General features: G+C 40.3%; 1 non-coding gene across 1 annotated transcript; it reads left to right on the top strand.

The window, feature by feature from the left end:
• The first annotated feature begins 8,627 nt into the window (after window positions 1–8,627).
• Trnas-gga lies at window positions 8,628–8,702 on the top strand. The gene has a single exon. It is a non-coding gene; the product is annotated as a tRNA-Ser (tRNA).
• Window positions 8,703–19,096: the final 10,394 nt, after the last annotated feature.

The raw sequence follows: 19,096 nt of genomic DNA, 5'->3' as shown, positions 1-19,096 counted from the left end.
GAGCAGTTTGCAGGTATATGAAGTTAGAAGTCATAGTTACAATTTTATTTACTGTTGTGGTATGGCTACTACAGATGGAAATGTGATGCTCCCCCTTACTTTTCACACAGGACGCTTTTCCCCGTTTGAAACACTGGTTTCTGTTGTGGCCAAGTCTCGGGCATAGGAAGCAACGGTTCATTGTCTTGAGAGCGTCTATTCATGCCTGCAGGCTTGCAATCTTTTGGCAGTCTTGGACCCAGTGCCCTCTTTCACCGCAATACACACAGAAGGGCTCTGAATTCTGTTGTTTCTTCTTGTCCCTCTTCGTTTTAACCATTACATGGAAGGCAGATGCTGTTGGTACATAATTTTCGTGTGGAACGATATCTCCACGAATTTTGCATGTGTTGATAGCTCCTTCCACCTCTTCATTTAAGAACTCCATAAGGCGGGTGAGGTTCCCTTCTTCAATCTATTGCTTTCGGGCATGCACAAGCCAACTTTTGCAAATTTCTTCAGGAAAGGCTCGAAGAAGTTTGGATGCAAGCACTCTCCCATAAGAGTACACATTTTCTCCTAGTGCTCGTAGTGCTTGGATGCGCTTATGGCACTCAGTGTAGGTGGAATTGAGAGCCTCTGGACTGCCTGAAGTCGAAGTGCTAAGATTCTCCAAGAAATCTAGGTGACTCTGGATAATTCTATTCTTATCCTTATATTTGGATTTCAAAATTTGCTTAGTCTGCTCATACGTATCAGCTGTAACAGCAATGCCATCGACCAAGTCCTTGGGTTTCCCATCAAGGTAACCACGGAGGAATACATGCTTGTTCATTGTTGACACGATCGGATTCTCGTCTATGGAAGCTGTGAACTGCTCCCAAAATCGAGGCCAAGCTTCTATGTCCCCTGGGAATGGGTGCAGTTTGATAGTAGGCAATTTTATGTCCATACAGGCGTGTTGTTGAGCCGCTGACGTCGCGTTTCTGTCTCCTGTGCGCGCTCCTCCTAGAAGGCCTTTCGGAGGGCGCGTTTGCGTTTATCAGCATATTCCTCACAAGCTTCCGTGTCGACTTCGTATTCAGAGTCATCCAGCAAGTCCTGTATTGTATCGTTGAGTCGGGTCAACTCTTCTAATGTTTCCTGTAGGCGTTCCTGGAAGTGTTCGACTTCTTCTGCAGTTGTAGAACCATCGAAGGCGTTTATTTGGCTGACGAAACGCGTCGCATTCGATCGCAAAGTCGTCCGCTTCCAGCGCAGCCTCCCCAAGTTCGTAGCTACTACTTCTGTCATGGTGAGTTAGTGGTTTTGCTTTCTGTCGTGAGAGTGCGTTCAAGGTCAAGACACCCCGTCAGTTGGAGGCTATCGCTAAGGGATGGCGCTGTCCTGTAGTGTGAACCGTTAGCAGGCCCCTAGTGATGTTTGTAGTTATCAACAGATGGCTCGGCCGTGCAGTTTTCAACTTCCGCGACCTTTAGTAGTGGTCGCTGTTGCTAACAGATGGCGCTGCAGTCTACCAATACATTAGCAAGTCCCCTTTGTGCTTTGCAAATAATACGCCAACTGCTCTCTATTGCTCTGCCACCAACAAACATGCACCAAGTAACATCACATACAAATCAATCGACCCGCAGTGTCCTTTGCTACAGTTACAGAGCAATGCCGCAACTTATCTGTGTGAGATGAACGTGGCGTGACGTGACCTGATTTTGAGATTGAAGTCGCTCAAAACCTTCTCCGCCGGCGTCGAGTCCTCTTTAATGTGTATCTCTTCATGGCCTCCCGGGTTTCAGCTCTAAAATGCTGCTACACACTAGTGAAATCAAGGACACAGTAAAACTTCTGCTCACACACACACCTTTATTTTCACACGTCTGTTTACAGTTACAGTTGAAAAATATCCGCTGCAGAAGGCAGCACAATGTACAGACTTAACAGAACACCAAGAGATGGCGTAGGGGTCTTCATTCCCCAACACTTGGTGTGCAGAAAATATTAATGGTGCACACTCTCAAATTGCAGACCATACTTCAGTGTCGGAGCTGTTGGCCCACAGATGGACAACATTCTTGTAGCGACCATCGTATCTATACAAGTGCAAATTGTCAAGCTTGTGGCACAAATAACTACTTTGCAAACATGCTGCCCTTGTCGACACATACACAGTGCCATCACTTGGCGAGGGGAGACATTTGATTACCATCAGCAACAAAAATCTGTTTCACCATAAGAAGTTTAGTTCAGAAGCATGAAAATGCAGTCCCCTGTGTGGGATGGTAGACATGGTGTGGAGTCAGTGATGATGGCGACTGGCTCTCGCATCAGCACTCATCGTTTACTTCATCGTAGAACAATACACGAAGCGGCAGTTTTCCGTTGACGTGGGAGTGTAGGTCTCGGTATATCCAGCAACATGTCTCCCATCTTGCAGCCGCTAACGGATCTTCCATTCAAACGTACTATTTGGTGACCTTGTTTCTCAATCTAGGTCTACAACCGAAGTTCAAGTGGCAGTTCATAGTGGCAGACGTCGTGCACCCCATTCTTAGGGCTAATTTCTTGTCGTTTTAGTCTTTTACCAGACCTCTGACATCACTGTCTCCTTACTACGACTACTACTACTACTACTACTACTACAAACCAACCATGAAACATTATGATGTGTCACAGGTACTACTGTACATAATACCAGAAGTGAATCATCATACATAAAGCTTCTAAGGTAGTTTCGAGCACTTACCTGTCATAAGCCTATGCTAATGCCTGTACAACATACCACATTGCACTATATACTCACTACCCCTGGACTTCTGTTCCACGAGCGGCCTTGCCACACAACACCTTAGGAGTTAAGGGTAGTGAAGAAAGACGGCACAAGGAATTTGTCGACCATCAAGCAATAGCTGGGATGCGCACGTGTGTGTGTGTGTGTGTGTATGTGTGAGAGAGAGAGAGAGAGAGAGAGAGAGAGAGAGAGAGAGAGATCAGAAACCTGTCGCACCCAAAGACACAGACGAAACTGCTGTTACTACTGCATTTGGCCTCTTCAAGTTCGTGAGAATAAGATGCAATGCCACACAAACGTTCCGACGTTTCGTGGACGAAGTTGTGCGTGAACTTGATTTCTGTCATGTTTATACTGATATCATCTTGGCGGCCGGCCGGTGTGGCCGTGCGGTTCTAGGCGCTTCAGTCTGGAACCGCGTGACCGCTACAGTCGCAGGTTCGAACCCTGCCTCGGGCATGGATGTGTGTGATGTCCTTAGGTTAGTTACGTTTAAGGAGTTCTAATTTCTAGGGGACTGATGACCACAGATGTTAAGTCCCATAGTGCTCAGAGCCATTTTTTGAACCATCATCTTGGCGATTTCGGTTTCGAAATCAGAGCATGTGATACATTTGGGCCAAATTTTCAGCTTCCTTCGTTTGCAGGGACTGATTAATTACCCTTCTACGTGCATATTGTAACTGAAGGGCAATTCCTTGGATACACCATTGATGCTCAATGATTCCAGCCAAAGCAAGAGGAGGTGGAAGCAATACCCAAATACTGATGGACAGTCACAGTCTGGGAATCGTGATAATTTGTTGGTATTATAAATTTCTACCACGATTTTGTATATAACCATGCACAGTTGACAGTGCCATTAAACGACTTATTGACAGGTGTTCCGAAACCGAAGGATAAAACCTTGTGAACCATCGAGAGTGAAGCAGCTTTCGCAAAAGTGACAACTGCCGTTGGTGAAATTGTGCTGTTAACACAGTCTCTCAGGGCTGCCTCGCTGTGATGGTAGACATTTTGGTTACAGCATCAGATGCTGTACTACTGCAACAAATAGAGCCAAAACCTTTCACCAGCACAAGGCTGGTTGACATACAATCGTGAGCTTTACGTGGGATGTAGTTGAAAAACTGTGTTTTCATGTGAATGTGATCAGGGAAGTTGTAACGGATTTAACGCTATGTTAGTCGCTTACGCTACCAGACGTGAAATTAATGTGTTACAAAGCGTGTTGTATGAACTGCAAAGTGCTAGACAAAAACAATAAAAGTCCTAAAAGCAAAGCTTCGTGAATGTGAATTGAATGGAGTATCATCACTTAACACAAACTCCGAAATCTACAGCACATCTATTCTTCCTAAAACGAGTGTAAATTTTAAAAAATACGAATTAAAAGCAACTAAAAAGATCGCTGTACAAGACAGATACAATGCTCTGGAAATATGTGACGAAATAAAATCTTGTGGCGAGAGAGTGGAAGAAGTAAGTGTCGTGAGAACTGAAAGTAAACAAGCCTCCGAAAAGTTCGTTACACCTAACATACAAGCAACTGTTAACAAAAACCTCGAGCGAAAACTTAACAACTCAGCCCATAATGTGCTCAAAACGTTAAAATCTGTTAATAATATAATACATAGAGACTGTGAAAAGATAGAAGATCGTATAATAGACTGCAAAACTTCGGAAGAGTTGAGCACAACAAATAATGCTTTTACTGTATATATACTTGCCGACAGTGTCGGAAAAAGACTGGGAGAAACCCTATATAACTCAGGATGCAGTGTTACTAGCGTAATAAAGCCTGATGCTCCACTGAAAGAGATCGTCAATAACTGCGAAAATCTGAGTATCAAGATAAAGAATAATGATTGTGTTCTAGTCCTAGGGGACGGAGTACACGTGCGCTGCAATGATGTATTATCAGGAAGACGAGCGCTAAGAGAGACGCTCGAAAAGCTCAAAAATGCACGTGCGATGGTAACCAGCATTCCATACGATTTTTTTAAGAAATCTCGTGTTAACGAAGAAATCAAAAAAACTAACAGACTGCTTCACAAAATAACAAAGTGCTACCCAAATTCAACATTTATCCAGCTAGATTTCAGAAAACAACATTTCATAAACAGTGGAGATCTAAATAGAGCAGGACAACTGTATGTCTGTGCTCAAATTATGAAAACAATAAATAATCTCAATGATCAACACAAACTGCTTGGTATCCTCACCATAGCAGTAACTGAGCAAATGGAAATTTGCCAGGAAACGTCTAAGATGGGAGAGATACCTAACATATTGGTACCAGTATCTGAAGGAGTGGTACAATATGGGATACCAGCAGAAATGTCAGGAACATCCAGCAGAGTTGAAGAGGAAACAATTTCTTCAGATGAGAAAGCCTACAAACCTAGTGTAAACACATGTGCACCTGAAACCTCCAAGGATGAAGCTGTCAGCACATTCGACACACTCAATGCCTCGTGCTCACTTGTAACTAAGACTGCAACCACACCAACAGCCAAGAACCATTCTACCAGATCCAGAAACTCATCAGCTGCTCTGCAGACATCTCAAAGGAAGAGCCTCAGGATAAGAAGAGCTGCTGTGTGTAGTGACTGTTTTTTATGGGATCTTTGCAATTCGAAGAAGAAGAAAAGGCAGAATATTTACAGTGTCAGCAGCAAGAAAGTACAAAGGTAAATAGTGCAGCAAATCCACTACACGAAACTTTAACAGTTGTATACCAAAATGTGCAGGGACTAGAAGGTAAATTAGCTGAAATAGAAGTTCTATTAACTGACTACCTAAAAGACATTAACATACTATGCATAAGTGAGCACTGGGTAAAAGAAATGCAAGCGTCTAGCATAATTATTCCAAATTTTGAAATGATTAGCAAATTTTGTAGAATCAAATATAAAGGGGGTGGGACATGTATTTATGTTAGGACAGGGGTAGAATCAAAAGAAATTAAATGTAAACTAAAATGCATAGAAAAAGATTTTGAATACAGTATATGTGAGCTAACCAAATTAAAAATTACTATTGTGTGTTTGTACCGATCACCATTGGGCAACTTTGCCATTTTTATGGAAAAGCGTGAGGAACTACTGAATGAACTTAAACATAATGTAATTGTTCTTGGTGATTTTAATGTTAACTTTAAGAATGATTGTAGTAAACAACAGCAACTGTGCAATCTGTTTTTGTGTCATAATATGATGGCAAATGTAAATAAAGTTACCAGATCCGGAAATATGTCTGAAACAATAGTAGATCAAGCATTTATAAACAAGGACAAGTGTGAATATAACACTGAAGTAATTGACACTGGTTTCTCGGATCACAAGGGTATCAAATTGAGTTTAAATATCACATCTTACAAGGACCCTGTTATCAATAACAATTACAGAGAAAGTAGATTTATAAATGATGTCAGCATAAGAATTTTTAATTACATTCTGGAAAATAACAACTGGGGTAGTGAATCAAGTGGTGATGTCAACACAAAGTTTGACTCTTTCCTTGAAAGCTACAAACACTGCTTCGATGTTGCCTTTCCTATAAAAAGACTCAAAACTAAACATAAAACCAAAACATGGGTTACACAGGGGATTAGAAAGTCATCGGACACTCTCAGAAAGTTAAATAAATCAGCCAGGAAGAATGTAGCACTGAAATCACATGTGAAATGTTATAGAAGCCTGTACAAGAGAGTAATAATTGCAGCTAAGAAGCTTGATAATGATTCATATATTGAGAAAGGTAACAACAAAATGAAGTCAACTTGGGAAGTAATAAATAAAAATATAGGTAGACACAAAAGAAAAGATAACAGCTTTGTCATTAAAAGTGGTGGTAAAAATGTTAAGGACCCACTTCAGTTTGCCAACATATTTAACAAACATTTCACAAATATAGCCATAAATTTAATTAAAACTAAATGCAATTCCAATAGCAAGGTAAAAATCCCCATGAATGACATGACAATGTTCCTTTATCCAGTAACTGAATCAGAGGTACTAAATGATATAAATAAGTTAAAAAATAAAATCTCATGTGGGTGTGATGGGATTCCTGACAAAGTCATTAAGCAAAGTGCAAGAAACATAGCCTCACATCTCACTGAAATTATAAATGAATCTTTTAAGACAGGGGTGTTTCCATCAAAACTTAAAATGTCAACTATAAAGCCACTTTACAAGAACGGTGATAAATATGATGTTAGTAACTTCAGGCCTTTATCAATGTTGTCAGGTAACTCAAAAATAATAGAAAGGATAATGTATCATAGTCTATACAAATTTCTTATGAAGAATAGTATATAGGTTAATGCGCAAAATGGTTTCCGTAAAAATAAATCAACTGAAACAGCTATCTTCAATTTTTTGCCCGCGAAAGGCAAAGGTCCCGAGTTCGAATCTTGGTCGGGCACACAGTTTTAATCTGCCAGGAAGTTTCATATCAGCGCACACTCCGCTGCAGAGTGAAAATCTCATTCTGCAAACATCCCCCAGGCTGTGGCTAAGCCATGTCTCCGCAATATCCTTTCTTTCAGGAGTGCTAGTTCTGCATGGTTCGCAGGAGAGCTTCTGTAAAGTTTGGAAGGTAGGAGACGAGGTACTGGCAGAAGTAAAGCTGTGGGTACCGGGCGTGAGTCGTGCTTCGGTAGCTCAGTTGGTAGAGCACTTGCCCGCGAAAGGCAAAGGTCCCGAGTTCGAGTCTCGGTCGGGCACACAGTTTTAATCTGCCAGGAAGTTTCATATCAGCGCACACTCCGCTGCAGAGTGAAAATCTCATTCTGGAAACATCCCCCAGGCTGTGGCTAAGCCATTTGTCCGCAATATCCTTTCTTTCAGGAGCGCTAGTTCTGCATGGTTCGCAGGAGAGCTTCTGTAAAGTTTGGAAGGTAGGAGACGAGGTACTGGCAGAAGTAAAGCTGTGGGTACCGGGTGTGAGTCGTGCTTCGGTAGCTCAGTTGGTAGAGCACTTGCCCGTGATACGGCAAGGTCCTGAGTTCGAGTCTCGGTCGGGCACACAGTTTTAATCTGCCAGGAAGTTTCATATCAGCGCACACTCCGCTGCAGAGTGAAAATCTCATTCTGGAAACATCCCCCAGGCTGTGGCTAAGCCATTTCTCCGCAATATCCTTTCTTTCAGGAGTGCTAGTTCTGCATGGTTCGCAGGAGAGCTTCTGTAAAGTTTGGAAGGTAGGAGACGAGGTACTGGCAGAAGTAAAGCTGTGGGTACCGGGCGTGAGTCGTGCTTCGGTAGCTCAGTTGGTAGAGCACAAGCCCGCGAAAGGCAAAGGTCCCGAGTTCGAGTCTCGGTCAGGCACACAGTTTTAATCTGCCAGGAAGTTTCATATCAGCGCACACTCCGCTGCAGAGTGAAAATCTCATTCTGCAAACATCCCCCAGGCTGTGGCTAAGCCATGTCTCCGCAATATCCTTTCTTTCAGGAGTGCTAGTTCTGCATGGTTCGCAGGAGAGCTTCTGTAAAGTTTGGAAGGTAGGAGACGAGGTACTGGCAGAAGTAAAGCTGTGGGTACCGGGCGTGAGTCGTGCTTCGGTAGCTCAGTTGGTAGAGCACTTGCCCGCGAAAGGCAAAGGTCCCGAGTTCGAGTCTCGGTCGGGCACACAGTTTTAATCTGCCAGGAAGTTTCATATCAGCGCACACTCTGCTGCAGAGTGAAAATCTCATTCTGGAAACATCCCCCAGCCTGTGGCTAAGCCATGTCTCCGCAATATCCTTTCTTTCAGGAGTGCTAGTTCTGCATGGTTCGCAGGAGAGCTTCTGTAAAGTTTTGAACGGTAGGAGACGAGGTACTGGCAGAAGTAAAGCTGTGGGTACCGGGCGTGAGTCGTGCTTCGGTAGCTCAGTTGGTAGAGCACTTGCCCGGGAAAGGCAAAGGTCCCGAGTTCGAGTCTCGGTCGGGCACACAGTTTTAATCTGCCAGGAAGTTTCATATCAGCGCACACTCCGCTGCAGAGTGAAAATCTCATTCTGGAAACATCCCCCAGGCTGTGGCTAAGCCATTTGTCCGCAATATCCTTTCTTTCAGGAGCGCTAGTTCTGCATGGTTCGCAGGAGAGCTTCTGTAAAGTTTGGAAGGTAGGAGACGAGGTACTGGCAGAAGTAAAGCTGTGGGTACCGGGTGTGAGTCGTGCTTCGGTAGCTCAGTTGGTAGAGCACTTGCCCGTGATAGGGCAAGGTCCTGAGTTCGAGTCTCGGTCGGGCACACAGTTTTAATCTGCCAGGAAGTTTCATATCAGCGCACACTCCGCTGCAGAGTGAAAATCTCATTCTGGAAACATCCCCCAGGCTGTGGCTAAGCCATTTCTCCGCAATATCCTTTCTTTCAGGAGTGCTAGTTCTGCATGGTTCGCAGGAGAGCTTCTGTAAAGTTTGGAAGGTAGGAGACGAGGTACTGGCAGAAGTAAAGCTGTGGGTACCGGGCGTGAGTCGTGCTTCGGTAGCTCAGTTGGTAGAGCACAAGCCCGCGAAAGGCAAAGGTCCCGAGTTCGAGTCTCGGTCAGGCACACAGTTTTAATCTGCCAGGAAGTTTCATATCAGCGCACACTCCGCTGCAGAGTGAAAATCTCATTCTGCAAACATCCCCCAGGCTGTGGCTAAGCCATGTCTCCGCAATATCCTTTCTTTCAGGAGTGCTAGTTCTGCATGGTTCGCAGGAGAGCTTCTGTAAAGTTTGGAAGGTAGGAGACGAGGTACTGGCAGAAGTAAAGCTGTGGGTACCGGGCGTGAGTCGTGCTTCGGTAGCTCAGTTGGTAGAGCACTTGCCCGCGAAAGGCAAAGGTCCCGAGTTCGAGTCTCGGTCGGGCACACAGTTTTAATCTGCCAGGAAGTTTCAATTGATCAGGTGTTTGTAAAAAAAGAGACCTGTAGTTATGAGGTTGAAGTAACAGGTACTGGTTTCTCTGACCACATGGCAGTCAAGCTCTTACTAAAAAATATGGTTAGGAAAAAACATAGCAGTGGAAACTAAACAGAAACGAGATACATTGATGAAAATAGCCTTTGGAGTTTTCATAGAATGTTGCTTAGTTTTGAATGGGACAGAGACCCAAACAAAGCTGTAGACTCTAAATGTGAGTCTTTTTCTCTGATAATAAATACTGCTTTGATGTCGCTTTCCCCCTTAGAAAAGTAAAAATCTCTCTTAACTCTAATTCATAGTTAACTGCGGAATTCAGAAATCTGCAGGTGCTCTTAGAAATCTGGCTTGGCATTCAAAGCATAATGCAGCATTAAAGCCATATCTTCGATGCTACAGGAAAGCCTATAGAAAAGTTATACATGCAGCAAAAAACTGAAAACTGATTTAACTATCAAAAAAGGCAGCAATAAAATCAAATCAGTTTGGAAGACCATAAACCCTAACATTGGTAAATCCAAAGTGAGAAACAATAATCTTATCATAAAAAAGGGAGGAGAAGTTGTTGAAGACCCTGTATGTGTTGCCAATATGTTCAATGACTATTACATTGACACTGTGCAAACTCTTATCAAGAACCTGCGGAACTCAAAAGATAGCAAATCAAAAGTTCCTAAAAATGAAAAGACCATGTTTTTGTACCCAGTTATGCATTCAGAAGTAAGAAATGCAATTAATAAGCTAAAAAATAAAATTTCCTGTGGATTGATAATTCTGATAAGGTCATAAGATATAGTGCAAACAAAATAATAATTGAATTAGTTGATAATAGTAATACATGATTTAAAACTGGTGAATTCCCTTCTGCACTTAAAAATCATTAAAAAAGCCTCTTTATAAAAAATACTGTCCACATACCATACAAAATTATAGACCACCATCTGAATTGTCAGATTTTGCTAAAGTAATTGAGAGGATTATGCATGAGAGACTGTTGAGTTTCCTAAGTAAATGCAAAATTCTAACCATTGCACAGAATGGATTCAGGAAAAACAGAGCTACAGAAAGAGCTGTATATCACTCCCTGGAACAGGTTTTAACTGGAATGGATAATGATGACTTAAACTGTGGAATGTGCATTTGACCTCATCAGCCATGATATTTTGCTAGAGAAACTGTATTGCTATGGAGTCCGTGGAAAAGCATATAGCTGGTTTCAATCACATCTGTGCAACAGATTTCAAAGTGTTGAAATAATACATAATGGCATAATGGCATAATGATCACATTTTGTGATCCCTTGATGCAGGACACCCACCGTGTTGATAGCATATTCTGTTCCTTGTTCTTGAGGGTATTTCTGGCAATAACAAAATTAATGTTTCTTGCAGGAATGTGGTGTACTTCCTACCATTAAAATTTCCTTCGATGAAATAGGGGCTATAATTATGTCCTCCAGAATCCTACACCATACATTGACCGACTACGTTTCGTGTGGTTTACCCCAGGGTTCTGTTCTAGGCCCTCTGCTCTTCTTAGTTTTTTATTAATGATTTTCCTAACCATCTAACTAGAGCAGAATCAGTACTTTTTGCAGATATGAGCCCTTTTATCAAGGGAGGTAGTGAAGCTGACCTACAAGAAAAAATAACTTCAACAACAAATGGGGCAGCTGAATGGTTCAAGGACAATTACTTAATTATAAATGACAAAAACCACTTTAGTCATATTAGGAACAAAGTAAAAAGTAACATAAGAGTAAAGATTGGGAAAAATCTACTAGAACAAACTTCTTTTAGAAAATTTTTATGTGTATAGCTGACAATAACTAAAGATGGGAAAACGTGTTGAACTATTGAATGGAAAACTTAGTAAATACTGTTGTATATTAAGAAAACTGTTGTGGTCTTCAGTCCTGAGACTGGTTTGATGCAGCTCTCCATGCTACCCTATCCTGTGCAAGCTTCTTCATCTCCCAGTACTTACTGCAACCCACATCCTTCTGAATCTGCTTAGTGTATTCATCTCTTGGTCTCCCTCTACGATTTTTACCCTCCACGCTGCCCTCTAATGCTAAATTTGTGATCCCTTGATGCCTCAGAACATGTCCTACTAACCGGTCCTTTCTTTTTGTCAAGTTGTGCCACAAACTCCTCTTCTTCCCAATTCTATTCAATACTTCATCATTAGTTATGTGATCTACCCATCTAAACTTCAGCATTCTTCTGTAGCACCACATTTCGAAAGCTTCTATTCTCTTCTTGTCCAAGCTAGTTATCGTCCATGTTTCACTTCCATACATGGCTACACTCCATACAAATACTTTCAGAAACGACTACCTGACACTTAAATCTATATTCGATGTTAACAAATTTCTCTTCTTCAGAAATGCTTTCCTTGCCATTGCCAGTCTACATTTTATATCCTCTCTACTTCGACCATCATCAGTTATTTTGCTCCCCAGATAGTAAAACCCCTTTACTACTTTAAGTGTCTCATTTCCTAATCTAATTCCCTCAGCATCACCCGACTTAATTCGACTACATTCCATTATCCTCGTTTTGCTTTTGTTGATGTTCATCTTATATCCTCCTTTCAAGACACTGTCCATTCCGCTCTACTGCTCTTCCAAGTCCTTTGCTGTCTCTGACAGAATTACAATGTCATCGGCGAACCTCCAAGTTTTTATTTCTTCTCCATGGATTTCAATACCTACTCCGAATTTTTCTTTTGTTTCCTTTACAGCTTGCTCAATATACAGATTGAATAACATCAGAGAGAGGCTACAATCCTGTCTCACTCCCTTCGCAACCGCTGCTTGCCTTTCATGCCCCTCGACTGTTATAACTGCCATGTGGTTTCTGTACAAATTGTAAATAGCCTTTCGCTCCCTGTATTTTACCCCTGCCACCTTTAGAATTTGAAAGAGAGTATTCCAGTCAACATTGTCAAACTTACAGAAAACGTACAGAAAACTGCAATTAAAATTGCAATTTCGAAACATTATTATGTGGCTATTATTCTTACATACATAGTAATTTAAGATATGGTATTATATTTTCGGGGAACACAGGTTTCACAAAAAGTTTTTTAAGCTCCAAAAGAGAGCTATTCGCATTCTGAAAGGTGTTGCCTACAGAGATCCATGTAACGGACTCTTTAAGGAGTTGAACATTTTGACCATCCCTAGTTTATTCATCTATGAATCAATATGTTTTCTGAAGCCAAATCAAGAATTCTCTTCTCTAAACAGTGAAGTACACAACTATCAAACCAGAAACAGGCATGATTCCCATAGAAAAATACATTCAAAAGCGCTGTACCAAAATAGTGTGATGTATCTACCCAAAATGATGTTTACGGCCATATCAAAAGAAATAAAAAGCATTCAAAACTTACATATATTTAAAAAAGAATTAAAGAGGTTACTATTAGGTCAGAGTTTCTATAATGTTGATGAATTTCTTTGCTATCTAAATAGACAGTGTCCAACTTTTGATTTTTCTGTAATAAACTTTCGTCTTTTTCAACTTGCATGTAAAAAGAAGACAAAATATGTAGAGTGCAATCAAGAAAATGTTGAAGTGTAAGTAAGAAAATGTTATTTCCCTTAAGTGTTAAAAATATAAATCATGTGCTCTCTCTCTTTCTCTCTCTTTCTATATGACAATTCCTATATCATATATATGATAAAATGGATGATAATAAATTGAACTGAATTGAATTGAATTACCAACCAGTCTGTGCCTCCAACTTTTCCCACTAACATTGGTGAACATACAGGTGTATTATGACGTTTCAAAGGCAGATACGCGACCATTTATTCCTCTGCAGTTACGACATCAAGCCAAGACATCACTATATAACTTGGCACATTTTGAGGATCCTTGACAAGATGAGTCTTGTGAAGCATGCTTTCGTGTGGCCAGGTATGTCCAAGGATTGCAATCTGTTTGTAGCTTAGTGCACTGCTTGCCAGAGGAATAAATTCACTCAACATGTCAAAATACCACTTGACATATGATTCCACTTAATCAATAATTTGAGGTACATCCACATAATGTCAACAGTGGCAACTACGTTTTTTGGAGGATGGACTGCAGCTTTCGGCGTGCCTCTTCATACACCACAGATCAAGACAGCCCATTTGAGTCGTATTTGTTTGAAGCACTCGCCACTCTGTTAGACAAGAATCGTATCCACACCACAGTTTACTGCTCTGCAGCTAATGGAGTTGTGGAACGATTGAACTGGCAACTGAAGGCAGCCTTAAGATATCACAACTCGTGTTATTGGATGGAAGAGTTTCCTTTCGTACTTCTCAAGGCCACTGCAGCTGATCTATATGATCAAACAATACGATGTCTAGGCGCATTCCTCGAGAATACACCTAATGACCATGCTGATGCGCCGGACTTTATCTCCAATCTATATGCACAAATGCGTCTATTCAGCCCTGTTGCATATAAGGGGGCCAACGTAGTCGTCTTTTTGTGTTCAAACACCTAGGAATGTGTGACTGAATCTTTATTCAGCACTACCCGGTACGGAAACAACTCCAAGCCGTGTATGATGGACGATACACAGTCTTTGACAGGTATGAAAAGTTGTTCAAGGCCGATATTACGGATACTCCCACTACAGTCTCCATGGATCGACTGAAGCCCGTATTTTATGGCTCACCCATTGACACATGCAATGCAGAAACTCCATCTCCTATGAACACCTCACACTCAGCTGCCGACATCCAGCCTGCCATCAATCAGCCACAACAATCAATGAATGACAAACTCATGGATGCTGCAGTATACGCAACTCTGCCACAACACATACTGAATGGCAGTTCACAAAACAATGCACAGCGCTCCACAAAGCAAGTGATCGCAAGAGTGGGACGCTGCGATATTACCTAATGGATACTGTGATGAGAAGAAGCTTCATGAGCAAACCAACTGCGAATTTACCTGATGTTTTTCGTACCTTATGCAGTTTGGATATGCACAGATCTGCTTAAGAAGAATAGCTATAAAATGTCATAGGTTCGACTCGCATATGTCTACTTTCACGCCCTGCATCTAATTCACTGCAGGTAATACCGTGTAGCTGTGATCTTGCAAACAGTTTATGCACTGCAAACTGACAAAATAAACAGATATATACAATAAATGTAAATGATAATAAAGTGTTCTATGTTTGAAATTGATGTGGACAATACCAGAAAATTATGTTCAGTAATGTTTGTTCAAGAAACAATCTCAAATAAATGGAAAGTGGTCCTTCAATAACTCCTGTAACACATACAGAAATAATGTTATTAAATGCAGTAAAGTTGTGTAGAGAGTATTACGAGAATGGTAGCAAACTCCCAAAACTAAACACTCATTAGAGACATCCAAAAAACGTAGTCTATTTTGTGAACGCAGTACATGAAGTGCTCTCCAGTTCAAAATAATTCGAAGTTCAGTATGATGTTCTACAAATTAACACATGTGGGATAAAAGTACTGCTTTCAGTCCCGCAATGCAGTCGGAAAAAGCTCAAGTTTAGCTGTGGATCACATTCAGACCTTATGACAGTTAAATTCTCATCCAAAATTAAAAGTATTTTGGTGGCTGTTCACTGCACTGAATCACCCACACGAACTGCATCGGATCTTGGCCGTGGGCCTGCCAATTGATCTTCAGCAGCACAGGCAACATCACCTCCTACCAATTCTAGGCAGCCCATTAACTCACCTAAGTACTCATAACATTGCACTTCCACTTAATTTGCCACATAAGCTTACTAACTTTCCACATTAATTTGATATACGTAGATGGCCTTGCCACAGTGGTAACAGATCCATCTGATCACCAAAGTTTAGCACTGTCGGGCTTGGCTAGCACTTGGATGGGTGACCATCTGGTCTGCTGAGCGCTGTCGGCAAGTGGGGTGCACTCAGCCCTTGTGAGGCAAACTGAGGAGCTACTTGATTGAGAAGTAGCGGCTCTGGTCTCGTAAACTGACATACGGCCAGGAGAGTGGTGTGCTGACCACATGCCCCTCCATATCTGCACCAAGTGACACCTGTGGGTTGAGGATGATATGGTGGCCAGTCAGAGTTTAGTTTTCTTTTAAATAAGGTAATAGTTACAGGGTGAAACTAATGAACTTTTTTTTTAAAAAAAGAAACATAGAAACTATGGAATGCACACACATTATTCAACATGTTAACATCACTACAGATATTGGGATTTGTCAGACCATTGATACAGTCGATGACCTCCTCAGCTTAACAATGGTTTTGGGGTTATTGCTGTGCACCTTGATTTGATATGGCTCTGCAAAATGGAGTTGCTTGTGTTGCATGTGTTCAGATCTGTAGAATATGGCGCCTAATCGAGGTTCATGCCAGTGGTCTCTGGGTCCCTACAGCCAGAATGCAGTCCTCAAAAAGCTCCACCAGGACATCAAACACTCTCTTGCTCTGATGGAGTCGAGCTCTGCCTTGCATGAACCACATCTTGTCGAAATCATGGTCAATTTTGGTAATGGTGAGGAAACCATTTTCCAAATCCTTCATGTACCATTTGGTACTCACCGTACCATCAAGGAATATTGCATCAACAATTCCGTGACTGGACTTTGTGCCGTGACTGGACTTTGTGCACACCACACAGTTTACCTGTTGAGGGTGAAGAGGATTCTCGAATGAGAAACGCAGATTCTCAGCTCCCCCAAATGCGCCACTTTTGCTTATTGACAAATCCATCCAAATGACAATGGGCGTAATCACTAAACCAAACCATACAGCGCATATTAATTCTCTTAATGCCCCACAGCCAACCGTTCAGTTTGAATTCCCTAACACAAACCGTTCAGAAGTTATGACGATTTTATTTCATATCGTTCAATAATTGTCACCCTGTAACTACATAACATAATAAACAGAATACACTACTTCTACGTCAGAACAATGCTATAACTGTCTTTGTGGTAGTGCATGTGCGGCAAGTACCTCCTAGGATAGATCATAACATATTTTACCAGCATAAATTTTCTAAATTCAACAAAAATTATAAAACTTATGGAATATTAATCAAAAGACCAGATAAACAGAGAATATACAAATGTAGACAAAAAAATTAAATAAAAATTATTTTTTGAGTCAATTAGAATTTTACAAGAGCTTTTAGCGCTGTTGGGCACATTTGATAGAACATCTTACTTTGACTGTTTCTACATGGCACTTCACTATCGAGATACTTCTCACGCAACATGGTTGATACTCTGGTGCTGAAATTTAGATCATCTGCTGTCCAGGCTATCTCTACAGAAACTCACAGCTCCATTGACCACATACTTCACTGAAACATGCATCAATCTGCAGTCCTGTCAGTATTGCAGGACAATAGCTGTCGAAATGGACTTTGGTGTAATTACCAGTAATTAAACGATTTCCTGCAGCCACACAGTTCTGAACATGCTTCCCAGTGGAATCGGTACATTCACAAACAGGATAGCAAAGCAAAAACTGATTTATAGCATTGGTAAAATATGTTTGATTCATTTCAACATTTAACACCCTGTCCATGTTAGTAGAAGGAAATTGTAGGTTTGGACTAATTTTTTTAAAAGTAAACTCGATCCAATTAATTTCTATCTCACTTTTTCATATAAATATTATTCAAAATACAAATTTTATAATAAAAATTGTGAAAAACATACAACTTTTATCATAAAAGATGCATAAAATTAAGAGAAGAGAAATGAGAGTGTTATTTTTTCCTTATGTTCCCTTTTTCAGAAAAAAAACGAGTTTAAGAATATAAGGGAAATCGATTCCATTTATTATATTTTTATATGCTCTACACTTTCCATAATTCTTTGATTATTATGAACTGTTGCTTTTATATGGTATAAAGATACCTATATTATGATATCCATCTTTTCAGTACTTATGAAATTCTTGAATATCTTTGTCAAGGAAAAAATAAATGTCAAACTTCTACTATGACAGATAAAAATTGTTAAATTAAATTTTAGTTGAAAATTTACTACTAAAAACTCCCATCTTGTTTGGGGAAATCCTGGTCCACACTAGCCTGGAGTTTTTAAATCACTCAGTATTAAGCAGCATTCAAACCATGAAATGCCACTAGCAATATTTTCATGATATGTATCCATCCACCCAATGTGCTAAGCTATCGGCTCTTGGCAGCATCAGCACATTATTTCATGGCTGCTAGTTATCCTTATCTCATTTCCTGGTGAGGGCTTATTACTCATTCACAGCTGCTCAGTTAAGAAAAGTATTTCAGATAGACCTATTTTCATCCAAATATTAACCGATTTTAAAAATTCAAAGTTCTAACATAATTTGCATAAGAAGAGGCACCCACAAAAATAACAATAAATAAAACTGGATATAAAAAATGTTCAGATTAAAATTCTGGGTTAATATTCTGTGGTGAGGATCATATATTAAATTCTTTTTGCTGTAGATAACAACATATCCTTGAGTATCTGCAGTAATTTTTTCATTAAAAGTTAGAATTTTTTCATTGTTTTCCTCTAACTTGTAGCAATATTTTTTCTATGAGTCATATTGGTCACATAAATTGGATAATATGTTCTGAAATTATATGAACTAATATCTACATACCCTTTCAGTAGTGTAACTCATTTCAAATCGAGAAACGCATCATAGGCTTTCAGAAAATTAATTGGTGGATTAATATTCCACATCTCCTGAGGAAAAACTTCGTTTCTTCCATTTTAAAGCTATATATTCTGTAGCTTAATGTGATCGAAAAATGAAGAGTCAAGGAACTGCAATTAATTATTTTTACGATTTGTTTGAGATGCAACAAATATGAAATATGGCATATCATCAAACTCAGCTGAACTATTCTATTTTGTGATATCTATGTCGAAATTTTTCTTCCCACTTAGCCCAGAGAGCTGTTTGAAGTTCATAAAATGATATAGGAACTTTAGGATTTTTTAGTACATATTCTCAATGTCCAATCTCATAAGTCGGTTCATATTTAACAATAGCCACACAAATTTATATAGATTCTACTACAATTTTGCCTTCATTTGGAAATGTATCTTCCATTTCAATTTCTGCATCATTGTAATCAGCCAACATAAGGGTAGAATCTCCAAGTAAAAATTACAGTAAGCTCACCCTCCCACATAATTTCCTTATAATCTTTGAAAAATCCACCAAGCATTCCAAGTGGATGCAGCATATAATTTTTCCTACTCTGTAGTTAACCATTATTAAGTATATGTCCTTCCATAATTCCTTCCTCAGCAAGAGATGAAGTCATATGTAGCAAAACTGATGATGAAATAAAAGGATATCCAGTTATAGACAGAATAGTATTTCCTTTATTTATGGTTATAAAATCAAAGGGCTTTCCCCTTAATTATGGGAGCAATTTTAGGATGAA

The sequence above is a fragment of the Schistocerca piceifrons genome, chromosome 1 (assembly GCF_021461385.2).
Source record: "Schistocerca piceifrons isolate TAMUIC-IGC-003096 chromosome 1, iqSchPice1.1, whole genome shotgun sequence".
Lineage (NCBI taxonomy): Eukaryota > Metazoa > Arthropoda > Insecta > Orthoptera > Acrididae > Schistocerca > Schistocerca piceifrons.
Note: the sequence above shows the minus strand (reverse complement) of the source record. Positions and strands in the feature narration are given on the sequence as shown.